This window comes from Danio rerio, chromosome 11 (assembly GCF_052040795.2).
Source record: "Danio rerio strain M-AB ecotype USA chromosome 11, GRCz13ab, whole genome shotgun sequence".
Lineage (NCBI taxonomy): Eukaryota > Metazoa > Chordata > Actinopteri > Cypriniformes > Danionidae > Danio > Danio rerio.
This window is the reverse complement of record NC_141031.1, coordinates 29,057,574-29,072,615: the sequence shown is the minus strand read 5'-3', so window position 1 is coordinate 29,072,615 and position 15,042 is coordinate 29,057,574. Positions and strand designations below refer to the sequence as shown.

General features: G+C 34.3%; 1 protein-coding gene and 1 long non-coding RNA gene across 12 annotated transcripts in view; one reads left to right on the top strand and one right to left on the bottom strand.

The window, feature by feature from the left end:
* Positions 1–695: 695 nt before the first annotated feature.
* LOC141376612 (uncharacterized) lies at positions 696–6,309 on the bottom strand. The gene is made up of 3 exons (XR_015502653.1): positions 6,159–6,309; positions 3,123–3,316; positions 696–1,582 (listed from the first exon to the last, which is right to left on the bottom strand). It is a non-coding gene; the product is annotated as an uncharacterized LOC141376612 (long non-coding RNA).
* Positions 6,310–8,908: 2,599 nt separating this feature from the next.
* Positions 8,909–15,042, top strand: part of st3gal8 (ST3 beta-galactoside alpha-2,3-sialyltransferase 8) — a 26,339-nt gene continuing 20,205 nt past the window's right edge. For 9 of the 11 annotated variants that reach the window (XR_015501905.1, XR_015501902.1, XR_015501901.1 and 6 more), the window contains exon 1: positions 8,909–8,966. The gene's annotated coding sequence lies outside the window, so the exon portion shown is untranslated. Of the gene's footprint in view, positions 9,299–15,042 lie in introns of all 11 variants that reach the window. The other 2 variants (XR_015501906.1, XM_087272251.1) reach the window with 1 other exon arrangement.

The following is a 15,042-nucleotide window of genomic DNA, read 5'->3' as shown; positions in this document are numbered from 1 at the left end:
AGTGAGGCTATGTTCAAATAATTAAATAAATGAAAAAAAGTGCAACTCCGACTGCTGTTTTCTCCGTTCGCCATGCTGGAGAGAAACAGTCTGCGCAAATGAAGCGCAGAGTTGGTGTCATTGACTACAGCTCTCATCTGATTGGCTGAAAGGTACGAGTTACCCTGACTCTGGCAGGAAAGTCTCAATAATACACATACATGTATCCAGGGGGAGTCGTACGTGAAAGAGGATTAGCACATTCTCATTCAGGATGAACTCGCAAGTTTTAAACATTCAAAACTTTTTGTACACTCCTATACATTTGCAAATAGTGTTTTGCATTTGTGAAACGTATTTTATGAAAATGTATTTTTATTTTGTGCACGTGGAATTTTTTGTGTGAATATAAATAAATATTTTACGCACGTGAATTTGATTTTATGCACGTGAATTTGGTTACGCATGTGTATATCATGTCTTTTGCGTGAATTATTATTGAGTCTAATCTGTCTCCATAGAAAGAAGACCACTAGTTCCACATAACTGCTTAAAGAGGCCCACATTTGTATGCTATCTGTGTGATTTCTTTGGCTTATGGATAATGGATAATATTCTGATAAAAAAAGATAATCTGATGATTTGTTTTAACTTTAATATCAAATGAAATGATTTGATAAATTATCCCTTTTTTAAACAGTTTTTTTTTTTTTTTTGCACAGTGGTTGGCAAAACCTCTGTGTGCGGGATGTGTTATAACAAAATGCCAACCACACTAAAAAGGAAGTACTGGTTATACTTCCTACAGCTTTGATGCAAACTTTCATTTTGACATTTTCATTTAGACACACATTCACAATATCCACTTATGGCAAACAAGCATATCATTTCTTCTTTTTTGCATGGAAATTACAGCCACTTATATTTAGAACAGCTTTTTAAGACACACTTTGACATTGTATACCGCCTGAAAAATCCACATAGCATCAATATCCATATATCAAACCCATATATAATTATGAAAAGCTGAATTGTGCTGTAAATGTGCCTACTGTTGGTTTGGGCGAGGTGTTATTTCAGTGCACACAGCCTGTTTTATTAGAATCAGGAATTGAAAATAGAACAGAGACTCATTAGTGAAGCTTTAACGCTGTAAAATGTAGATGTCTGGGAGCACAGCCATATTCCTTCAGGAGAAAAACACCTTTTAAACACAGCCTTTGTGTATAGTTTTACTTTCTCTTCAATGTCAAGCAGCCCCTGGACTTCTTCACCATCTCTTTTTATCATGTAACAAATACTTCTGCTTGAAATTCAGAGACAGTCAAACCTCAGATTGTCCCTGAAATAGTGTGATTGTTTTGACATGGGATTATTTTCAGTGTGTCAGTCTGACTTTTCTTAAACAAAGAAGCCCATGTTGCAACTTCTTTAATATGACACAAGTTCTATGCAAATATCTGTTGCATTTATGAGACAAGTACAGTTTGTGGTTAAATCCGTGTCTGTAAGTCAGATGTAACTGGACACCAGCTATTGCCCAATAAGGGTTGTCTCATCTTGTCCATGACTGATGATGGGATGAGGAAATATGAAGCAGTGACTGTAGATAAACAAACAGTGCAGTTCAGTTCACTCTTTTGGAAAGTAAAACACTCTGGATAGTTCTTTGTTATAGTAGTTTGCTTTATTATAACTTCGGTTCTTGTCTGAGTGTTGGATTTTAAAAAAAGCTTCAGGTAAAATAAAATCCCAAACAAATGTCAGACAAATAAATAAACATGAATAAATAAAACATAAAAGGAAACTCTTGAGCTGGAAACCTCAAAGAAAGTCTAAATTAAACTAAACTATGCTAAACTAAACTATGCTAAAATAAAATTAAATAAAATGTATTATTAAATTAAATTAAATTAAATTAAATTAAATTAAATTAAATTAAATTAAATTAAATTAAATTAAATTAAATTAAATTAAATTAAATTAAAACCCATAAAAAGTTCCAGAGTCATATATAGTCATTCATTCATTCATTCAGTCCTATCTAGAGACAAATTATAATTGTTGCCAATTAAAAACAAAAACTAAAATCTTTGACCTCAAAACTTAAAAAACTCTAAAATAAAAGAGTTAAATAAATAAATAAATAAATAAATAAATAAATAAATAAAAACCACAAACATTCCTGACAGATATGTATATCAATAAATCTAAATTATTAATAAAAAGGAAATCAGTGACCTGAAAACTTCAAAGAAAGTCTAAAAATAAAAAATAAAGAAAATTAAATTAAATAAATGAACAAAGGAAAGAATAAAAAAGAATAAAAATAAAAATAAATATAAATAAATATAAAAATAAAATCTTAAAATATTCCAGACAGACAGAGATATTTAAATAAATTATAATTATTAATAAAAAAAGAAAATCCTTGACCTGAAAACTTAAAAAAAAAAATTTGATATATAAATAATTAATTAATAAAAAATAATTATAAATATAAACATAAATATAAATAAGGGCAACGCAGTGGCACAGTACGTAGTGCTGTCGCCTCACAGCAAGAAGGTTGCTGGGTCGCTAACCTCGGCTAAGTTGGCGTTTCTGTCTGGAGTTTGCAAGACATGCGGTACAGATGAATTGGGTAGGCAAAATTGTCCATAGTGTATGAGTGTGTGTGTGTGTGTGTGTGTGTGTGTGTGTGTGTGTGTGTGTGTGTGTGTGTGTGTGTGTGTGTGTGTGTGTGTGTGTGGATGTTTCCCAGAGATGGGCTGCGGCTGGAAGGGCATCCGCAGCGTAAAAAAACTTGCTGGATAAGTTGGCGGCTCATTCCGCTGTGGCGACCTCGGATTAATAAAGGGACTAAGCCAACAAGAAAATGAATGAATGAATGAATTGATAAATATAAACAAACAAACAAACAACTAATCAACTAATTAATTAAATAAAACCCACAAACATTTTAGACAGACAGACTAATGGATAAACACATTATAATTATAATAATTATAAATAAAAAAATTAAATCATTGACCTGAAAACTTCAAAGAAAGTCTAAAATAAATAAATAAAATTAATTAAATTTTCATACTGTTCAGACAAGGTAAATGCATAAATAATAAAAACATTCTAAAATCCTTTACCTGACTATGGAGACTTCATTAACCGTATCCTCTACTTAATTTAGCAGCTGTTTATGATGCTTTACACAGCTGCACATTTTCACATAGCCACGTTTTGCTTTTTCAGTCCAATATGGGCATCTCAGAGTTGTTGGCTCAGTCCACAGCTGCTTATTATTGTCCTTCAGTGGCAAGTCCTTGGCCTTTTGACATGCCTGCAAATCATTAACAAAAAGCATCTGCAGCAAGCTCTGCATCAACAACTCTGTCTGTTTGTTTTTATCTCAGTTGTGTATGCTGCTCTACCATGTATTAAAAAAACAATAGAACAATGGAATAAAAACCATTCAAATAATTATTGATAAATAAATAATAAAGTAAAATTCCTGACCAAAAATCCAATAAAGGCTAAAATAAAATAAAATGGATAGATTCTTTTCTTTTTTTGGTGGCATACTGCATACTTTGGATACGCAACTCACTACAGATCAGTCACACTGCAAAAGAAATGCTCTATTTGTTCGCCTAGTGTCCAAATTTCAGTGTGCTTTCTGATTGTTTATATTGAATCCATGCCAAAGTCTGACAAAACGTTTTGTTAGATGATGTGTGTTTTGTTGTTTGCCATAAAATAAAATGTCTTAACATGCTCACATATTTGCATGAACACAAACATACTGCTTTGAGTTTTAATTCAAACCATATTGTGATTTACTGCCCTGCCAAGAAAATCAGCAAAATAAGATGGTGCAGTTATAACCATGCCGTGACCTGAATTCTACAAGCCATGCTAGAAGGGGAAATCTATTTTTATTGCATTGTTTATTTAGCTTCGAATTAAAACAGGAAAAGTGTGTGGTCTAAAGAATATGTGCACATGGTTTGTCAAATAAATTATACTCATTTTTTTATACTCAATTATACTCATCAACAGTGTTGTTTTAATACAGATTAAAATTTAAATAAAATAAAACAAGTACAAAATAACTTTTAAATTATAAATTAAACTATCTTTTTGTGAAAATACTACATGTGCAAAACTTTTGCAAAAGAATAAAAATAAATCATGCACATTTCACTAAAATAGTTGTTTTTATCTCAAGTAAACAATAAATAAAAATGATTTTTAATTCAATATAATTAAATAAATGAATACAAAAATAAACAAATAAAAATAAGCCATGTTTTTTTGAAAGTAAATTACAAAATAAATTAAAATAAATAAATTCTGAACCATTAGGTTTCTACAAAAACCTTCATGAAAATGTTTCATATATATATATATATATACATATATAATTATTAGCCCACCTTTGTATTTATTTTTGTTTTTCAAATATTTCCTAAATGATGTTTAACAGAGCAAGTTTTCACAGTATGTCTGATAACATTTTTTCTTCTGGAGAAAGTCTTATTTGTTTTATTTTGGCTAGAAAAAAAGTTGTTTTTATTAGAAAAAAATATATATTTTAAGGTCAAAATTATTAGCCCCTTTAAGCTATATTTTTTGATCGTCTACAAAACAAACTTATGTTACATAATAGCTTGCCTAATTACCCTAACCTGTCTTGTTTAACTAATTAACCTAGTTAAGCCTTTAAATGCCACTTCACGCTGTATAGAAGTGTCTTGAAAAAAATCTATTCATATATTATTTACTGTCATCATGACAAAGATAAAATAAATCAGTTATTAGAAATTAGTTATAAAAGTTATGTTTAAAAGGTGATTTAAAGTCCTCCCTTCGTTAAACAGAAATTTAGGACAAAAATAAACAGGAGGGCTAATAATTCTGATTTCAACTGTATACACTACCGGTTAGAAAGTGTGATTTTTAATGTTTTAAAATAAGTTTATTCTGCTCAGCATTTATTTCACTAAAACTATACAAATTGTAAAATTGTGAAATGTTATTGCACTATAAAATAACTGTTCAAAAGTAGTTTATAATTTATTTTAATAATTGTTGTTCCCCAACACTGGGAAACACCCATACACTCTTGCATTCATACACATACACTACGGCCAATTTAGCATATTTAGTTAATCTATACCACATCTTTAGACTGTGGGGGAAACCGGAGCACCCAGAGGAAACCCACGCCAACACAGGGAGAACATGAAAACTCCACACAGAAATGCCAACTGATCCAGCCGGGGCTCGAACCAGCGACCTTCTTGCTGTGAGGTGATCATGCTACCCACTGCACCACCTTTAGAAATCACTCTAATATGAATAAGCATTATTATTATTGTTATTATTAATGTTAGTATTAAAATCAATAATTACTGGAGTAATAGTTAATTTTTTATATACAATAGGAAAGCAGTTATTTAAAATTTGAAGAAATATTTAACTATTTACGGCAACGCAGTGGGTAGCATGTTCGCCTCACACCAAGAAGTTTGCTGGGTCGCTGGTTCGAGCATCGGCTCAGTTGGCGTTTCTGTGAGGAGTTTGCATGTTCTCCCTGCGTTCGTGTGGGCTTCCTTTGGGTACTCCAGTTTCCCCCACAGTCCAAAGACATGTGGTACAGGTAAATTGGGGAGGTTAAATTGTCCGTAGTGTATGAATGTGTGTGTATGTGTGGATGTTTCCCAGAGATGGGTTGCGGCTGGAAGGGCAGAACTTGCTGGATAAGTTGGCGGTTCATTCCGCTGTGGCGACCCCAGATTAATAAAGGAACAAAGCTGACAAGAAAATGAATGAATGAACTTAACTATTTAGTATTTTTTTTTACATTTAATAAATGCTGCCTTAATGAACATAATAATTTTCTGACATCAAACTTTTGACCAGTGATGTATATATATTTTTATTATAAAAACATTCCATTATAAAGAACCTTTTGTGTAATAAATAAGTATCCATGGATGTTAAAGACTCCTTTTTGAGTCAATAATCCTCATAAAGGGCCTTTATTTTTAAGAGCATATATATACTGCAAAACTAGGCGAAGCAAATGGCTGCTTTATCTGATGGGCACAAGAAAAATATCCACTTCACTCTTATCTTTCATCGTTCATGCAGTCTTCTTCAAAACTGTATGTACTCACTGCTGTCTCGACGCTTGAGAAAACAGGCCACATTCATTCTTATCACCATGTTAAATTTGAGTGCTTCTTTCCATTAGAGATGACATTTACCTTCTCTATAATCTTTGTTTTAAATTCTTGTAAAGCACTGCTTATTTGCCTACGTCTGTGTTCAAATCGAAAAAAAAGTGCATCCTGTCCTCCTGCGCAAATAACCTTGGGAGACACGAACTGATAATAAGAATACAAAGTCCTTCTGTCCAGTTGTATGGAAGCTGCACTGCTTTATCAAATCAATTAATGTCAAGCTAATTCGTTTTGAGTAAACACTGCAGTCCGAACAGCCTCAGTGGCCTGTCAGAGAACTGCTGCATTGACTAAGCAATGGACAGCTATTAGAGAAGCACACAAACCAGATGCAGGACGGATGCCAAATGTGCAGATAAGCACTATTAGATTTTTATGTCTCTCTCGTATTTGATTTACATCTCAACATTTCCCGGAGCTCCCTTTGCACAAGACCTGCCTCCTTCACAGTGAAAAACAATGAGGGGAATGTTGATTTTTTGAAGCATTAATAAATATAAGGTCTTACGCATTTGTTTTGCTAATCGCATCAGGTATATTAAATACAAATTATAGTTCATTTGTGCATGTTTATCTGGCTCTTACTAAACTTTACTGCATACTGTTTATTTAGTATCATATTCATTTATTTTGGTAACACTTGTCTATTATACCTCTGTATACGTATATGTGCTTTTCATTTTTGTCAATTTGTGCATTACTTAAAAGTAACAGCAGCTCATTGTCTGGTTATTATAACATCGTTTACATGACCAGCTCAGAAAACATTTAGTTTTTAACAATTCAAAATGTCATTGAAAGTAATAGTGTTTGATAGCAGAGCTACAGTTTTTCTCAGTCGATTTGTTGCATTTCTCACAACACTATTTACTAATTACTGCAAAAGCGTGTCACTTGCTCAAAATGGATGGCTCATTCCTAAAAAGCAAGCATTGATGTCATTGAGTGTCAGTGTCATCAAGATGAAAAGTTTATGAACAAGATCAAATGGCTTTGTCATGTTTTCATTATTTTCCCAGAGATGGGTTGCGGCTGGAAGGGCATCCGCTGCGTAAAAACTTGCTGGATAAGTTGGCGGTTCAATCCGCTGTGGCGACCCCAGATTAATAAAGGGACTAAGCCAACAAGAAAATGAAAGAATGAATGAATGTTTTCATTATGACAGTTTACTCTGTAATTTTTCCAAAGCAAAAAAACTGAAAATGCTCAAGACAGCACTATATACTACTTGCACAGCCATTTGAAAACTACAGTAAAGTTAGACATCACTGCATTTAGTGAGGTACAGTGTCTGAGTACAAGACACTAAATATGTATGTTTCATATTTTTGCTGCATATGCTCTTTGCAATTCTAATTTACAGTTTTTCTCCGTGGCTTTGGTGCATTTCTCACAACACTATTTACTTTTGCACAACAGGTAATGCATTTCTCAAAACAATTTGTCATTTGTGCAAATCAGTAGCAGTTTCCCATTCCTTCCAACAAATTGCAAATGCTTTTGGACATGGATCAATTGCTTTTCATACAACTCTCGTCAAAAACTCCCAACTCAGATTTTATGGCCGCAAAATCGATAGCAATTTTTTTAGATATTGTGTTTTATATTGTGTATTTAAGAGTACAATTGCAAAAATACATGATTTATGTAAAGACAAACTGGAGTTTCATGGTTTTCAGAAACTGTGATTTTTACATTGACTATTAAAAATTTCAGTGGCAAAAGTTTGAAACAAGACTTATAAGAGATGGTGGCAATTTTCACAATCAAGAGATTTACTACTATATTCCAACTCATTATCTGCATTAAATGGATTTAACAGTAATTAAAGAGATCATCTTTGAGACAGGACTTTCTGTATGAAATCTGTACAAAACCTATACTAAAATTAAGAAGAAACACAAGTTACATTTTTATGAATACCTCATGTACAGAGGTCAATGAGGTGCAGAGAAGCTGACTTAAACTTGCTCAGAGAAAAGCTGTTGTTATCAATCAGTTTACTTCACTAAATCAGTTTAACTGTGAAGAGATTGATCCAATTAGCCTATTGATAGAAGGTTGCCATGCTTCCTTGTAAAATTTTTTGTAGTGTTTTCAAAATACAAAAATACAGTATTTATTTATTTAATATATATTTATTTTGATACATGTGTGGCTGCTGTATTTTCTAGTTTATTTTGATGGACTTAAAATTAAGGTATTTGGAATTTTATTTTAAAATATATTTCAGTGTATTTTTGTCCATCCTTTGTCACCAATATTTACGACAATTCCAAGAGCACAAAAATACAACATTAGTTGCAGCAGTAACTAAATTTATAGCGCAGAACAGCCAGTCATGTGATTTCAACATGGCAACACCCTCGCCCATTAAGGGGCGACCCTCTTTTTTCAGAAGACTGACTCAGGCAAACCTTATTTTAGTGTTTCTTTAAAGTTCTGTTCATGATCTAAAAAATACTAAGATTAAAAAACGACGGTTGTTGTAACCAATACACAGTTTTCTGTCGAAAAACCAATAAACAAATTAATATGCTATTTTTTTTTACCATTTACGTGCTTTTAATGAAGTCTCTCTCTCTCTCTCTCTCTCTCTCTCTCTCTCTCTCTCACACACACACACACACACACACACACACAGCAGACGCAGGACGTAAAGCTTGACATCATTTCTCCTCAGTACATGCAATAGTGGGTTCTGCGTTTACTCGCCCACAGTCGGTAGCGGAGAGCAGGGCGGTAAGTAGTCTAAACTTATCCCGCTTTGTAAAGGTCTGCATGTGATCTAAACCGGTTTCAACTTTATCAACCCCGCTTTGAATATAGCCTACACATGTTACTCCGGAGAATCTGATGAGAGCGAGCGAGTCTCAAGCGAGTTAACGGAGTTAAGCTGCCATCTCAAAGTTATGCTCTTCTTTCGCTCTACTTGTTTCTTAAATAACACATTTAGCTAACGCAACACCAATATGCTTTACTGTTAAACGACTGTTGGTGTTACAAGACTAATTTCGAGTCGAACACGACGACCAAGTTTACACCAACTTGAGCTGAACTTCTGAAGGGAAACGGTTTGTTTAAGTCTTTTGTAACTTTGCCATGTTTGCAAAACTTTTACTTAGATATTCGAAAGTGTTCACTAAACATCAATTGTAGTTTGTGCAGTGGCTTAAAAGGGAAGAAAACATATTAGTAACTTTTTTTGTCGCGTGGACGTTAACCGCGAGTGTACCAAAACTCAATGAGATGCCTACATGAGTAGCTTTTTTAACACGTAATTGGCGTTCAAGCTCAACAATTTAGTCTAGGTTGTTGGGTTTTGACTCGCATCCCTCTAACGAAGAAATGTAGAAGTGGTTAATTAGAGGTGTAGTCTTAGTAATTTATCATTTTATTTCCATATTTCTTAAGAAATATTATGTAGTTCAACATATTCGTTGATGGGTGTGAATGGAGGTTTATTAATTTTTTAGTTTGTCAGAGGTAATTTTCTTACCACAAAACATTTTTCTCATTCATCCTGTATAGAATATGCAGCTGGTCAAAATGTCAGATTGAATGATTCAGTTTAATAGAGTCTGTATGGTAGTAAGGGTTGTGAACTTGGTTGTGGCAGTAAAAAAACAAATCAACCTTGTTACATTGGCTCCCCAAGCATGTTTGATGTGGAAAGCTGTAATTACAAACTCAGAGTTTTGATTAAGAGAAAGTTCAGCCAAAACGAAAATTTTTGCACCATTTAGGCTACTCGCGCTTTCTATGATTCTAAACTGTTATTTCTTCTGTTGAACACAAAACAAGATATTGTGAAAAATGCTATAACAAAGCATCCATTAACATCCATATTAGGAAGCAAACATACTATGGAAGTAAATAACTGCTTTTTCCAACATTCTGCAGTTGATCTTCCTTTGTTTTCAAAAGAAGAAAAAAACTCACACTGGTTTGGAGCAAGTGGAGGATGAGTAAATTATGACATATTTTGGTCAACTGTATATTAAAGTTCTTTCTGTTTGGCATTAAATTATGTAGTGCAACGTTACATAACAGAACAACAAAATAGATAACATTTTAAAGTAATAAAAGTGCACATGTCCATATTGTATATAAATTTAAACACTTTAATTTCACTAACTTCCTTTTCGGCTTAGTCTCTTTATTAATCGGATCGCCACAGCGAAATGAACCGCCAACTTATCCAGCATATGTTTTACACAGCGGATGCCCTTCCAGCTGCAACCCATCACTGGGAAACCTTTTAATTCATGGCTTAATGTGCAATTTACGAATTGGTAATTTGCAAGTAATTTGTTTCTGTTTAACATGGTTGTACTTATCTATAAAAGTTAAAATGTAGACCGGCGTAGCAGTGCCACAACACTGTATAATGGGTATAGTTACAGTTAAAGCTAAAATTTGTCTTTTTTTTTTAAAGTTGTGATCGTGATTTAAGAGAAAGTTCACCCAAAATGAACATTTCTCCACCATTTAGACTACTCGCGCTTTAAATGATTCTAATCTGTTGTTTCTTCTGTTGAACACAAAACAAGATTTTCTGAAGAATGTTATAAAAAAAGCATCCATTAACATCCATATTAGGAATCAAACATACTATGGAAGTAAATAACTGCTTTTTCCAACATTCTGCAGTTGATCTTCCTTTGTTTTCAACAGAAGAAAGAAACTCAAACTGGTTTGGAGCAAGTGGAAGATGAGTAAATTATGACATATTTTTGGTCAACTGTATTTACTAGAGTTCGTATCAATGGCTGAGAGAACTTAACATACTGAAATTTAAGAAAAAATATGTGCAATTACAAATAATGCCAACAAATTGAGCAAAGATCTTCATCAGTTTTACAGCATACTTGCTGCAAATTCTCACAACGCAAACACATTTAAAAAAAAACGAGCTGCATTTTTACACGACACAATGGAGTGGAAACCCTAAAGAACAGGTGTTATACTCAGTTCCAAAAGGGCCGCAGCTCTGCAGAGTTTAGTTCCAACCCTAATTAAACACACCTGATCAAAGTAATTGAGTCCTTCAGGCTTGTTTGAAACCTACAGGTAAGTGTGTTGGAGCAGGATTGGAACTAAACTGTGCAGGGCTTCGGTCCTCCAGGAATTGAGTTTGACACCCCTGCCCTATAACGTGACGGACCTGGCAATTTATGTCATGTTTATTTAGACTAATAAATGCTAAAGACACAATGATCGGCATATCAAAATAAACAAACAAAAAAAAAATTCAAAGATCACCTACAACTTCACTGACCAATAGGCAGGGCACAGTGATGTCTGTCATGTCTTTGGGTCACCTTGAAACATTTCCGTTGTGTTTGTTGTTTTTGTGTTGTTAGAAATGCAGCGTGTTTTATCAATGTTTGTGTTGTGTGAAAATGCAGCGCATTCTTTTAATCTGCTTACATTGTGAGGATTTGCAGCACATGTGCTGTCATTCACATGAAGGTCTTTTTTTAATTTGCTGGTGTTTTTTGTAATTGCATGCGTTTTCTGAAATTGCAGCATGTTAAGCTTTCTCTGCCGCCGTAGTTCTTACTGTTTGACATTAAATTATGTAGTGCAACATAACAGAACAACAACATAGATAACATTTTAAAGTAATAGAAGTGCACATGTCTATATTCTATTTACATTTAATCATACTGTAATCTCATTTATTCATTCATTTTCTTTTCAGCGTAGTCACTTTATTAATCAGGGGTCGGGTCACCACAGCGTAATGAACCTCAGACTTATCCAGAATATGTTTTAAGCAGAGAGGCCCTTCTAGCAGTGACCATCACTGGGAAACAGACTTTAATTTATAACTTAAAAATGTTAATCTTATTCTTTCAAAACAACAGAAACAATATTTTACTGTGCAATGTACAAAAAATGTTTTGTTTAAAATGAAAAGTTTATGGTTTAATTTTTAAAAACTTTAACATGTGGAGTTTTACATTTATTTGAAAGTAAGAATTTTGAGCATTGTTATTATTTTTAAACATATTTTCTGTTCATATTTAAACATATGTTCTGTTCATATTTTTTGTATATTTATAATAATAATAAATATTATAATTATTTCTTATTAATTTCTTTGTTAGCAAAAAAAAAAAATGTGTTTACCGTGATTTACAGAAGACAACCACTAAATATAAATTATTATGGTACTAATCTATGAAAATGACACCATAGACCAGCGCAACTACATTGGTACACTGTTATATAAGGTATAACAAAAAACTGCTTTCCCTGTATACAAAATAAGTTTTGTAAATTGAATTTGAGATACACACTAGAAACATAATTATATAATTCATGTTTTACTTTTGAAAACCTTTTCACAATATTTTACAGCAAAATGGCATTTTATTGTACTGTATACAGTAGGGTAACAGTTAACTGTATAGTGCTCCTCCCACTAAAATTGACATGTTGTACGTGTGTCTATTTTTGTTTTTAGAAGAGTTCACAAATGCATACCAAAAGGAAATGAGAGGCCCCTTGTTTTGCATTCTCAAAGTTATTCTGGCTATCAGAGAGTCGGATAAGTGTGCTATGTGCAGAGTGATATCGTGGGGGATGGTGGTCTTGTGTTTTTTTTTTTTTTTTTTTGAGAAGGGAGCAACACCACACGCATCTTCACAGGAAATGCAAAACTCTAAAAGCCCCCTACCCTCAGCCGTCCACTCCACACCTCACTTGAAACTCTCACTGTAGTGTTAACATGGCCTGACTCTTTAACATGCCTTGGGCAAAACAAGCCTCTCACGCCTCTGCAAGTTAAAAAGCTTTGGCTGGTTTCCAAGGCAAATCTTTTAGAGCAGGGTTTCTCAGCACCTCAGCAGTTTAGATCGCTGCGTCGTAATTGTTCATTTTTCCATTAATTTGTTCATTGGCGTTAAATTTCAGTGGAAAGTCTCAGACACTCTTTATATTCTGTACAATAAACTTGTTTGTTTAATTTAAATGACAGACTGTGGACATTGCTTCCAGGGCATATTTTAGTCTTGTGTAATTCTGCTGTCACCAACATACGTTTAGTAAACCCCAGTGACACACATTGTTCAAACTGGCAGTCAGGTATGTTTCTGTAAAATGCAAGGTGATGCAAAAATTAGTTGGCTAGATTCAAATCAGCAGTTAACATCTTGGATGCCAAGTTCAGCGGTTTTATTTATCTTTGATTTTTTTTTTTTACTTAACCAACATATTCAGCACACAGGGAGAAGATATTTCAGAATTTTATGTTATTCATTTATTTATTCATTTTTCTATGGTTTAGTCTTATGTATATCAGGGGTCACCATAGCAGAATGAACCACCAACTATTCCGACTATACTATTCTATGTTTTTACACAGCGGATGGCCCTTTAGCTGCAACCCAGTATTGGAAAACACTCATACACTTACATTCTCACACACACACACACACACACACACACACACACACAACACAACACACACAGTTGTACACTACAGCTACTTTAATTTATTCAATTCACCTATTGAACTTATTTATCAATGCAGAAGTATGCTCGTTTTTGCAATTGTTTTAGAACTTCCGATTCAGTTGCCTATGGGAGAAATTACTAGGAATAATAAACCATAGAAAACAGTCAAACTACTTGCTCTACAAACAAGTGTTTCCATGACTATAAAGACAAAGCAGAATACTATAATAAGAAAATAACAGTTTGCAACCTCAAGCATAACAATAAAGCCTGGTTTATACTTCTGCGTCAAGTGACCGGTGTAACCCACGGCGCATGCAACGCGCGTAGCTGTGCATTTATACATCTGCGCGCTGTCTCTGTGGGTCTGCATTAACACTTCCGAAATGCTAGTTGGCAGTGAGGTGTTTATGTTCCTCTGTGTTGAGTTTCTTCGGTGCTGTTTTGCTTTTCCTGAACACTTCCGGGATGTACAAGTGGCTCAAACTCGCTCATTTTGAGGCAGAAACCGGCGGACGTGCAACAACTTTAACTATGAGGTAAACGCCAAACAAAACTAACTATCCGGAGCTCCTTTACGGGACTCCACACTTGTAAACAATCGCTCCATCGGGCTCGCACCATTCACACGGCTCTCGGTCCCGCCCAGACTCGTCAGCACTACCAAGCGGACCAATCACAGAGCTTGCGCTACGCGTCGTTGTGACGTGTCGTTACATTTTTTGAGAGGTGCATGTCAGCGACGGCGAAGGGCAATGCGTCAGCGCCGTAGCATACGTCGGCGTTTGACGCAGAAGTATAAATTAGCCTTAAGCTGTTTTTAACATCTTAAAGGGTCATAAAACCCCCCGTTTCAGCAGGATGTTTTTAAACCTCTAGTTTGGAAAAAGTCAGGAAAGTGGGTGTGTCTAGCTCTGTTTGGGTGGGAGTGTCAGGGGAGGGAAAAAGGGCAGGGTTTGAATGAAAATTGGAGTTGACATTTGGGCACGCGCTGAGGACAGAGGAAAAACAAACACACACACGCAGGGGAGAAAGACAGTGTGTTTAATGACGGTGAAATGTTTGATACCACACGTCGTATGAGAGAAAAAAAGCCTCTGCATTTCTCTGTAACTCAGATGCACTCAGTTGGTCAGAAAGCCGTGTGTTTGTAGACTATCCTGTCACAAAATGCGGCGAAAATTCAACACGACGGTCGGCAAAAGTTTGCTTACAGTGTTCATGTGTTTACACTCAGAGTGCAGCATTTACAGCGGATCTTTCATTATTGTAGTGATATTAACAGACTGGAAATCATTTTGACTAAGGTCTGTCTTTAAACACTGAAAGAGTACTGCTGACCATACGAACT